Source organism: Haliotis rubra, unplaced genomic scaffold (genome assembly GCF_003918875.1).
Source record: "Haliotis rubra isolate DU_JTF1 unplaced genomic scaffold, ASM391887v1 Scf444, whole genome shotgun sequence".
Lineage (NCBI taxonomy): Eukaryota > Metazoa > Mollusca > Gastropoda > Lepetellida > Haliotidae > Haliotis > Haliotis rubra.
The window spans coordinates 483,682-495,823 of NW_025767129.1; the positions used below are offsets into that span (position 1 = coordinate 483,682).

At 41.1% G+C, this 12,142-nt stretch overlaps 1 protein-coding gene across 1 annotated transcript in view; it reads left to right on the forward strand.

Annotated features, from left to right (window-relative positions):
* Positions 1–10,204: 10,204 nt before the first annotated feature.
* Positions 10,205–12,142, forward strand: part of LOC124289600 — a 44,540-nt gene continuing 42,602 nt past the window's right edge. Inside the window, exon 1 of the mRNA XM_046726190.1 lies at positions 10,205–10,409. The gene's annotated coding sequence lies outside the window, so the exon portion shown is untranslated. The remainder of the gene's footprint in view (positions 10,410–12,142) is intronic.

Consider the following 12,142-nt stretch of genomic DNA (forward strand, 5'->3'; position numbering starts at 1 on the left):
AACCAACAAGGATACTCGTGCTTTGACCAACAAGGATACTCATGTTTTAACCAACAAGGATACTCGTGCTTTGACCAACAAGGATACTCGTGCTTTGACCAACAAGAATACTCTTATTTTAACCAACAAGGATACTCATACTTTGACCAACAAGGATACTCATGCTTTGACCAACAAGGATACTCGTGCTTTGACCAACAAGGATACTCATATTTTGACCAACAAGGATACTCATACTTTGACCAACAAGGATACTCATGCTTTGACCAACAAGGATACTCGTGCTTTGACCAACAAGGATACTCATGTTTTAACCAACAAGGATACTCATATTTTGACCAACAAGGATACTCATACTTTGACCAACAAGGATACTCACGCTTTGACCAACAAGGATACTCATGCTTTGACCAACAAGGATACTCGTGCTTTGACCAACAAGGATACTCATACTTTGACCAACAAGGATACTCGTGCTTTGACCAACAAGGATACTCATGTTTTAACCAACAGGGATACTCGTGCTTTGACCAACAAGGATACTCATGTTTTAACCAACAAGGATACTCGTGCTTTGACCAACAAGGATACTCATGTTTTAACCAACAGGGATACTCGTGCTTTGACCTACAAGGATACTCATGTTTTAACCAACAAGGATACTCGTGCTTTGACCAACAAGGATACTCATGTTTTAACCAACAAGGATACTCGTGCTTTGACCAACAAGGATACTCATGCTTTGACCAACAAGGATACTCGTGTTTTAACCAACAAGGATACTCGTGCTTTGACCAACAAGGATACTCATGTTTTAACCAACAGGGATACTCGTGCTTTGACCAACAAGGATACTCATGTTTTAACCAACAAGGATACTCGTGCTTTGACCAACAAGGATACTCATGTTTTAACCAACAAGGATACTCGTGCTTTGACCAACAAGGATACTCATGTTTTAACCAACAAGGATACTCGTGCTTTGACCAACAAGGATACTCATGTTTTAACCAACAAGGATACTCGTGCTTTGACCAACAAGGATACTCATGTTTTAACCAACAAGGATACTCGTGCTTTGACCAACAAGGATACTCGTGCTTTGACCAACAAGGATACTCATGTTTTAACCAACAAGGATACTCGTGCTTTGACCAACAAGGATACTCGTGCTTTGACCAACAAGGATACTCATGTTTTAATCAACAAGGATACTCATACTTTGACCAACAAGGATACTCATATTTTGACCAACAAGGATACTCATACTTTGACCAACAAGGATACTCATGCTTTGACCAACAAGGATACTCGTGCTTTGACCAACAAGGATACTCGTGCTTTGACCAACAAGGATACTCGTGCTTTGACCAACAAGGATACTCGTGCTTTGACCAACAAGGATACTCATATTTTAACCAAAAAGGATACTCATACTTTGACCAACAAGGATACTCATGCTTTGACCAACAAGGATACTCGTGCTTTGACCAACAAGGATACTCATACTTTGACCAACAAGGATACTCATACTTTGACCAACAAGGATACTCATGCTTTGACCAACAAGGATACTCGTGCTTTGACCAACAAGGATACTCATGTTTTAACCAACAAGGATACTCATACTTTGACCAACAAGGACACTCATGCTTTGACCAACAAGGATACTCGTGCTTTGACCAACACGGATACTCATATTTTGACCAACAAGGATACTCATACTTTGACCAACAAGGATACTCGTGCTTTGACCAACAAGGATACTCGTGCTTTGACCAACAAAGATACTCGTGCTTTTGACCAACAAGGATACTCATTCTTTGACCAACAAGGATACTCATTCTTTGACCAACAAGGATACTCGTGCTTTGACCAACAAGGATACTCATATTTTGACCAACAAGGATACTCGTGCTTTGACCAACACGGATACTCATATTTTGACCAACAAGGATACTCATACTTTGACCAACAAGGATACTCGTGCTTTGACCAACAAGGATACTCGTGCTTTGACCAACAAAGATACTCGTGCTTTGACCAACAAGGATACTCATTCTTTGACCAACAAGGATACTCATTCTTTGACCAACAAGGATACTCGTGCTTTGACCAACAAGGATACTCATATTTTGACCAACAAGGATACTCGTGCTTTGACCAACAAGGATACTCATGTTTTAACCAACAAGGATACTCGTGCTTTGACCAACAAGGATACTCATGCTTTGACCAACAAGGATACTCATGCTTTGACCAACACGAACACTCATACTTTGACCAACAAGGATACTCATGTTTTAACCAACAAGGATACTCGTGCTTTGACCAACAAGGATACTCATGTTTTAGCCAACAAGGATACTCGTGCTTTGACCAACAAGGATACTCATGCTTTGACCAACAAGGATACTCATGTTTTAACCAACAAGGATACTCGTGCTTTGACCAACAAGGATACTCATGTTTTAACCAACAGGGATACTCGTGCTTTGACCAACAAGGATACTCATGTTTTAACCAACAAGGATACTCGTGCTTTGACCAACAAGGATACTCATGTTTTAACCAACAAGGATACTCGTGCTTTGACCAACAAGGATACTCATGCTTTGACCAACAAGGATACTCATGTTTTAACCAACAAGGATACTCATACTTTGACCAACAAGGATACTCATGCTTTAACCAACAAGGATACTCGTGCTTTGACCAACAAGGATACTCATATTTTGACCAACAAGGATACTCATACTTTGACCAACAAGGATACTCGTGCTTTGACCAACAAGGATACTCATGCTTTGACCAACAAGGATACTCGTGCTTTGACCAACAAGGATACTCATATTTTGACCAACAAGGATACTCATGCTTTGACCAACAAGGATACTCATGTTTTAACCAACAAGGATACTCGTGCTTTGACCAACAAGGTTACTCATGTTTTAACCAACAAGGATACTCATACTTTGACCAACAAGGATACTCATGCTTTGACCTACAAGGATACTCGTGCTTTGACCAACAAGGATACTCATATTTTAACCAACAAGGATACTCATACTTTGACCAACAAGGATACTCATGCTTTGACCAACAAAGATACTCGTGCTTTGACCAACAAGGATACTCATATTTTGACCAACAAGGATACTCATACTTTGACCAACAAGGATACTCATGCTTTGACCAACAAGGATACTCGTGCTTTGACCAACAAGGATACTCATGTTTTAACCAACAAGGATACTCATATTTTGACCAACAAGGATACTCATACTTTGACCAACAAGGATACTCACGCTTTGACCAACAAGGATACTCATGCTTTGCCCAACAAGGATACTCGTGCTTTGACCAACAAGGATACTCATATTTTGACCAACAAGGATACTCATGCTTTGACCAACAAGGATACTCATGTTTTAACCAACAGGGATACTCGTGCTTTGACCAACAAGGATACTCATGTTTTAACCAACAAGGATACTCGTGCTTTGACCAACAAGGATACTCATGTTTTAACCAACAAGGATACTCGTGCTTTGACCAACTAGGATACTCATGTTTTAACCAACAAGGATACTCGTGCTTTGACCAACTAGGATACTCATGTTTTAACCAACAAGGATACTCTTGCTTTGACCAACAAGGATACTCATGTTTTAACCAACAAGGATACTCGTGCTTTGACCAACAAGGATACTCATTCTTTGACCAACAAGGATACTCATGTTTTAACCAACAAGGATACTCGTGCTTTGACCAACAAGGATACTCATGTTTTAACCAACAGGGATACTCGTGCTTTGACCAACAAGGATACTCATGTTTTAACCAACAAGGATACTCGTGCTTTGACCAACAAGGATACTCATGTTTTAACCAACAAGGATACTCGTGCTTTGACCAACAGGGATACTCATGTTTTAACCAACAAGGATACTCGTGCTTTGACCAACAAGGATACTCGTGCTTTGACCAACAAGGATACTCATATTTTAACCAACAAGGATACTCATACTTTGACCAACAAGGATACTCATGCTTTGACCAACAAGGATAATCGTGCTTTGACCAACAAGGATACTCATATTTTGACCAACAAGGATACTCATACTTTGACCAACAAGGATACTCATGCTTTGACCAACAAGGATACTCGTGCTTTGACCAACAAGGATACTCATGTTTTAACCAACAAGGATACTCATATTTTGACCAACAAGGATACTCATACTTTGACCAACAAGGATACTCACGCTTTGACCAACAAGGATACTCATGCTTTGACCAACAAGGATACTCGTGCTTTGACCAACAAGGATACTCATATTTTGACCAACAAGGATACTCGTGCTTTGACCAACAAGGATACTCATGTTTTAACCAGCAGGGATACTCGTGCTTTGACCAACAAGGATACTCATGTTTTAACCAACAAGGATACTCGTGCTTTGACCAACAAGGATACTCATGTTTTAACCAACAGGGATACTCGTGCTTTGACCAACAAGGATACTCATGTTTTAACCAACAAGGATACTCGTGCTTTGACCAACAAGGATACTCATGCTTTGACCAACAAGGATACTCATGTTTTAACCAACAAGGATACTCGTGCTTTGACCAACAAGGATACTCATGTTTTAACCAACAGGGATACTCGTGCTTTGACCAACAAGGATACTCATGTTTTAACCAACAAGGATACTCATGCTTTGACCAACAAGGATACTCATGTTTTAACCAACAAGGATACTCGTGCTTTGACCAACAAGGATACTCATGTTTTAACCAACAAGGATACTCGTGCTTTGACCAACAAGGATACTCATGTTTTAACCAACAAGGATACTCGTGCTTTGACCAACAAGGATACTCGTGCTTTGACCAACAAAGATACTCATATTTTAACCAACAAGGATACTCATACTTTGACCAACAAGGATACTCATGCTTTGACCAACAAGGATACTCGTGCTTTGACCAACAAGGATACTCATGTTTTAACCAACAAGGATACTCATACTTTGACCAACAAGGATACTCATGCTTTGACCAACAAGGATACTCATGCTTTGACCAACAAGGATACTCATGTTTTAACCAACAGGGATACTCGTGCTTTGACCAACAAGGATACTCATGTTTTAACCAACAAGGATACTCGTGCTTTGACCAACAAGGATACTCATGCTTTGACCAACAAGGATACTCGTGCTTTGACGAACAAGGATACTCATATTTTAACCAACAAGGATACTCATACTTTGACCAACAAGGATACTCATGCTTTGACCAACAAGGATACTCATGCTTTGACCAACAAGGATACTCATGTTTTAACCAACAGGGATACTCGTGCTTTGACCAACAAGGATACTCATGTTTTAACCAACAAGGATACTCGTGCTTTGACCAACAAGGATACTCATGTTTTAACCAACAAGGATACTCGTGCTTTGACCAACAAGGATACTCATGTTTTAACCAACAGGGATACTCGTGCTTTGACCAACTAGGATACTCATATTTTAACCAACAAGGATACTCATACTTTGACCAACAAGGATACTCATGCTTTGACCAACAAGGATACTCGTGCTTTGACCAACAAGGATACTCATATTTTAACCAACAAGGATACTCATACTTTGACCAAGAAGGATACTCATGCTTTGACCAACAAGGATACTCATGCTTTGACCAACAAGGATACTCATGTTTTAACCAACAAGGATACTCGTGCTTTGACCAACAAGGATACTCATGTTTTAACCAACAAGGATACTCGTGCTTTGACCAACAAGGATACTCATGTTTTAACCAACAAGGATACTCGTGCTTTGACCAACAAGGATACTCATGTTTTAACCAACAGGGATACTCGTGCTTTGACCAACTAGGATACTCATGTTTTAACCAACAAGGATACTCGTGCTTTGACCAACAAGGATACTCATGTTTTAACCAACAAGGATACTCGTGCTTTGACCAACAAGGATACTCATGCTTTGACCAACAAGGATACTCATGTTTTAACCAACAAGGATACTCGTGCTTTGACCAACAAGGATACTCATGTTTTAACCAACAGGATACTCGTGCTTTGACCAACAAGGATACTCATGTTTTAACCAACAAGGATACTCGTGCTTTGACCAACAAGGATACTCATGTTTTAACCAACAAGGATACTCGTGCTTTGACCAACAAGGATACTCATGCTTTAACCAACAAGGATACTCGTGCTTTGACCAACAAGGATACTCGTGCTTTGACCAACAAGGATACTCATATTTTAACCAACAAGGATACTCATACTTTGACCAACAAGGATACTCATGCTTTGACCAACAAGGATACTCGTGCTTTGACCAACAAGGATACTCATATTTTAACCAACAAGGATACTCATACTTTGACCAACAAGGATACTCATGCTTTGACCAACAAGGATACTCGTGCTTTGACCAACAAGGATACTCATGTTTTAACCAACAAGGATACTCATATTTTGACCAACAAGGATACTCATACTTTGACCAACAAGGATACTCACGCTTTTACCAACAAAGATACTCGTGCTTTGACCAACAAGGATACTCATATTTTAACCAACAAGGATACTCATACTTTGACCAACAAGGATACTCATGCTTTGACCAACAAGGATACTCATGCTTTGACCAACAAGGATACTCATGTTTTAACCAACAGGGATACTCGTGCTTTGACCAACAAGGATACTCATGTTTTAACCAACAAGGATACTCGTGCTTTGACCAAGAAGGATACTCGTGCTTTGACCAACAAGGATACTCATGCTTTGACCAACAAGGATACTCATGTTTTAACCAACAAGGATACTCGTGCTTTGACCAACAAGGATACTCATGTTTTAACCAACAGGGATACTCGTGCTTTGACCAACAAGGATACTCATGTTTTAACCAACAAGGATACTCGTGCTTTGACCAACAAGGATACTCATGTTTTAACCAACAAGGATACTCGTGCTTTGACCAACAAGGATACTCATGATTTAACCAACAAGGATACTCATGCTTTGACCAACAAGGATACTCGTGCTTTGACCAACAAGGATACTCATATCTTAACCAACAAGGATACTCATACTTTGACCAACAAGGATACTCATGCTTTGACCAACAAGGATACTCGTGCTTTGACCAACAAGGATACTCATACTTTGACCAACAAGGATACTCATATTTTGACCAACACGGACACTCGTGCTTTGACCAACACGGACACTCGTGCTTTGACCAACAAGGATACTCATACTTTGACCAACAAGGATACTCATGTTTTAACCAACAGGGATACTCATGCTTTGACCAACAAGGATACTCGTGCTTTGACCAACAAGGATAGTCGTGCTTTGACCAACAAGGATACTCGTGCTTTGACCAACAAGAATACTCATGCTTTGACCAACAAGGATACTCGTGCTTTGACCAACAAGGATACTCATGCTTTGCCCAACAAAGATACTCGTGCTTTGACCAACAAGGATACTCATTCTTTGACCAACAAGGATACTCATTCTTTGACCAAACTGCATCAGCATCCATTGGATCGCCAAATGTTGGATATGAACCTACTGTCTGCTTCCAAGGGTGTTTTCAGTCGACTGTACAGACGGGATCATATGGTGCCCTTTGATGCCATGGAATGGTCGCCAAAGTTGTCACTCAGAGTGAGTACTGACAGATAACACGTAAAATGTATGGACACAGAACTTCAACACCAGGGTCCAAGGGCTGCAGTCCCCACTGAAGCCAGCGCATAATTGCAAATTCCCTTCTCGGAAAAGTCACTGAGATCTGTTTGTGTGATCTCTTCTTTATTTGTGTTGCGCGCGCTCACCTGTCTTGCCAGTGTGAAGTGGGACAGGGTAGAGTGAATACACGCTGATCCCGGAACCAAGGACTGTAACCTCGTACAGATGCCGCACTTGTGGGAGATGTAGGTAGCACCTATATTATAATCTGTTTCACATAACCGGATTCTGTTTACCTTCACCTGACAAAATACGTTTGAAGGATTAAAAACACACTGGTACTAAAATGGTTAGACGTCTAGAGTCCACAGTGACCTGAAGTCTTGTTAAAACGATTGATATACACATAATACGCACACTTAGGAGATAGACATACTGTGTTGGAAAATCAGAGGTACGCTACGCGTTCGGTTTTAAACCACATTTAGAGCTTTTATTATTTCCAATACAGTACGTTTATCTCCACTCTACCACAACTGTGTTATTAAGATTTAATTTACTGTGTTGGAAAATCAGAGGTGTTTAACGTGATTATATACCTCTGAATGACTTTGATTAACCAATCACAATCCAGTATTTACTGAAGTTATGGTAGAATATGTTTTACCCTTGTTTCGATAACGCTTTTCTAACATTTGACAGCAGTCGTGAGTATAATGTATGGAATGTCTGTGATTTGTGAACGTCATCGCCGGAGTCTAGGGGACGCAACTCTCCTTTGCCACCACCGAACTGTTGATGTGGATTGAGATGTTGATGGTGCAGGGGTACCAGCTAGAGTGATGCTGTACACTAGTACTGCGTCTGGTGATATTCCTGGAACAACGAGTCCCGTTCAGGGTCGGTAAATCGAACACGGACTGTCGGGGGACTGTCAACACCTACCCCACCGTCCCTCCAGTGTCCGTGACTACCTCTTCTGGTTCGTCCAGGAAGCACCCTTGGTGAAGACAATTATAACATATCAAGTCTTTACATTACATGTGTTGTGTTTGTGAACCTTTGGGAAAACACGAGGTCACTTTTGAAGTACACGATGCATGTCAAGTTGCATACTTCTATCCCTATTAGACATTATTTGTACATAGAATAATAGCTTGGACTGAAATGTCAGCAGTGATATTTATTGCCTGCTGGCGTGTCATAACCAGTCTATTGGCTAACTATCAACATGTGTCGTTTGCCAAGTGGTTGGGGAAACTATTATATACAATTAGATAGGGTCACCATGACTTCTCCAAGCAGTAATTACTGGAAATGAGGACACATCAGCTATTGATGTAGACGAACCGGTGTGTGTGTGCGTGCATGCCTGAGTCTCTGTGTGCGTCCGTGTGAGGCTGGGTATGTGTTTGTGTCTGTGTGTATTTGTCGGTGTGTTTGTGTCTGTGTGTGTATGTGCGCGTGCAATACACGGTGGCATCACGCTGGGTAATAGTAAATATATCCTTTGTATGGTTGTTTCCTACAAATAATACCCTTGTATAGCTCTCTTCCTCAAATGCTATATATGTCCTTGACTTCATGACGTTAAGTTTGCACTGTTTCCGCGAATGTTGATCTCGGTAACGTTTGGATATAATTTGTAACAGTCAATTCAATTTTAAAACGAAAACCTAATTACCGTCAAGTCGTCTGTGGAGAGAGAGAGAGAGAGAGAGAGAGAGAGAGAGAGAGAGAGAGAGAGAGAGAGAGAGAGAGAGAGAGAGAGAGAGAGAGAGGGAGTGTGTGTGTGTGTTAGCAAGAGATAGAGAGATGTAGTGTGTGTAGTGTAGTGTAGGGTGTGTGTGTGTTGGGAGGGGGAGGGGGTTAGAAACCTGGGATCATGGGTTCGATTCCCAGTATTCGGTTATATGTCCCTACGTTACCATGCAAGCGCCTGTGGGTTTCATCAAAGTCGTACTGCGAAGCTGATGGTGTTGATGATGCTGTATAAGTTTGGGTCGTTCATCACGGTTGCCAGCTATACATGGCACACCACTGTTAGTGAGCAGACGGCTCCCGGTCAGGTCAGGTGACACGCCTGTCGGTTCAAGACGTACAGGGCCACGTGTCCGATGTCTCTCGTGGAAACATTGGGGGATATCTTTCTGATGTCACCATCACTGGAAATATTGATAAAGCGACATAAAAGATTGTCTATTCACTTATTACTAAAAGTGTTAAAAACTTCGGGGACATATTGGAACGGGAAGGTCTTCTGCCGCTGTAGGTAACATCAATTTCATATATCACAGGATCGTGTGGTGGACGTCGATTATTTACATACAGCAGTGGTATAGCTGGGAAATTGCTGAGCGCTGCGTTAAACATCGCACAGACAAAACTAAGACAGCGCCTGCCTCGGTTCATTGATGTTGCCGTGTATCAGATGCAGCGCACATGGACACGATCCACCAAGAAAACACTCATCTTCGAATCTGTATCCCGATGCATTTAGTTTCCATGGCAACAACAAACTGCTAGGAGAATGAACAACGCCAAGCTCGCAGCATCTCCCGCCCCCTGCTCTGCACACGGCCCCCAACTCGGGCACATTTACACACAAAAATAACTCCACCACTTGTTTGGTGCGAGGGGCGAGGAGCTACAGGTTAGTGTTACTTTCTCAACATTTTCTCACCTACAATAAAATTGTAATGAATATTGAACGCGAATAGAATATATTTAAGACGTTTCTCAATTCCCCTTCATTGGTCAGTTTCGTTATGCGATCTGAAATCCTTCAGGTAATATTGCTACACGTCGCATTACGTTTAATGTAATATATTCCTGATAAATAATTTATTCCTCCCTCGGGGAAGATTCTTCTGACATGGATTAAGTGTTTTATGTACATTGGCTACTTTTTTCGTTGCCTGTTCAACAAGGTGAAAACATGTTCTTGGAGTTTAGCGAGTGTCTGAATCACTGATGCTGTTACATAAACGTTCAAAAAAAACCATAAACGTTCACACACTCATCATGTGTTATATGTGCGAGGTAATTAGCATACTAAACATGCGGAGAAAATGGTAAAATCAGCATAATTTTGTGCGGAGTGGCACTTTCAAGTTCCAAGAAGTATATTTACTGCCGGGAGGGGTGTTTGTCAGTAGTCCAATACTACTTGCAACCGCGTAGAACAAATGTGTTGAAGTGTCAAGGTCTTCCCGAGAGCATCACACCCCCCTTCCCAGTGGAATCAGTCCCTCCTAGCCTGTCGTCCAGGGTGTGCGGGCCCTGTGGCGGGACATGCGCTCCAAACAAACATACATAATGAGATATAAACAATTCGTGTACAGGGCAGTGGGGAGGGCGAGGTGACTTGTATTGTTGTAACGGGGGCATCTGGTTTACAGTACCTCCACATCAACTGAGGGAGGATTCCGTGGATGTATGTCAGTGTCCGTCAGAAGGTCAAGGTTTGGATGCAGACACAGCTGCACTGATGCCACCACCCGAAACCCGCTCAGCTTATCCGTCATCGGATATATTTGTGGATACCGGGTGTTTTAAATTTATCTGCATCAGTGGATATATTTGTGGATACCGGGTGTTTTACAATTGTATTCATCAAGGGATATATTTGTGGATACCGGGTGTTTTAGAATTGTATCCATCAGGTGACATATTTGTGGATACCGGGTGTTTTAGAATTGTATCCATCAGGGGATATATTTGTGTTTTAGAATTGTATTCATCAGGGGATATATTTGTGGATACCGGGTGTTTTACAATTGTATTCATCAGGGGATATATTTGTGGATACCGGTTTGTTTTACAATTGTATCCATCAGGGGTTATATTTGTGGATACCGGGTGTTTAACAATTGTATTCATCAGGTGACATATTTTCGGATACCGGATGTTTTAGAATTGTATTCATCAGTGGATATAGTTGTGGATACCAGGTGTTTTAGAATTGTATCCATCAGGGGATATATTTGTGGATACCAGGTGTTTTAGAATTATATCCATCAGGGGATATATTTGTGGATACCAGGTGTTTTAGAATTGTATCCATCAGGTGACATATTTGTGGATACCAGGTGTTTTAGAATTGTATCCATCAGGTGACATATTTGTGGATACCGGGTGTTTTAGAATTATATCCATCAGGGGATATATTTGTGGATACCGGGTGTTTTACAATTGTATTCATCAGGGGATATATTTGTGGATTACGGGTTTTACAATTGTATCCATCAGGGGTTATATTTGTGGATACCGGGTGTTTAACAATTGTATTCATCAGGTGATATATTTGTGGATACCGGGTGTTTTACAATTGTATCCATCAGGTGACATATTTTCGGATACCGGATGTTTTAGAACTGTATTCAT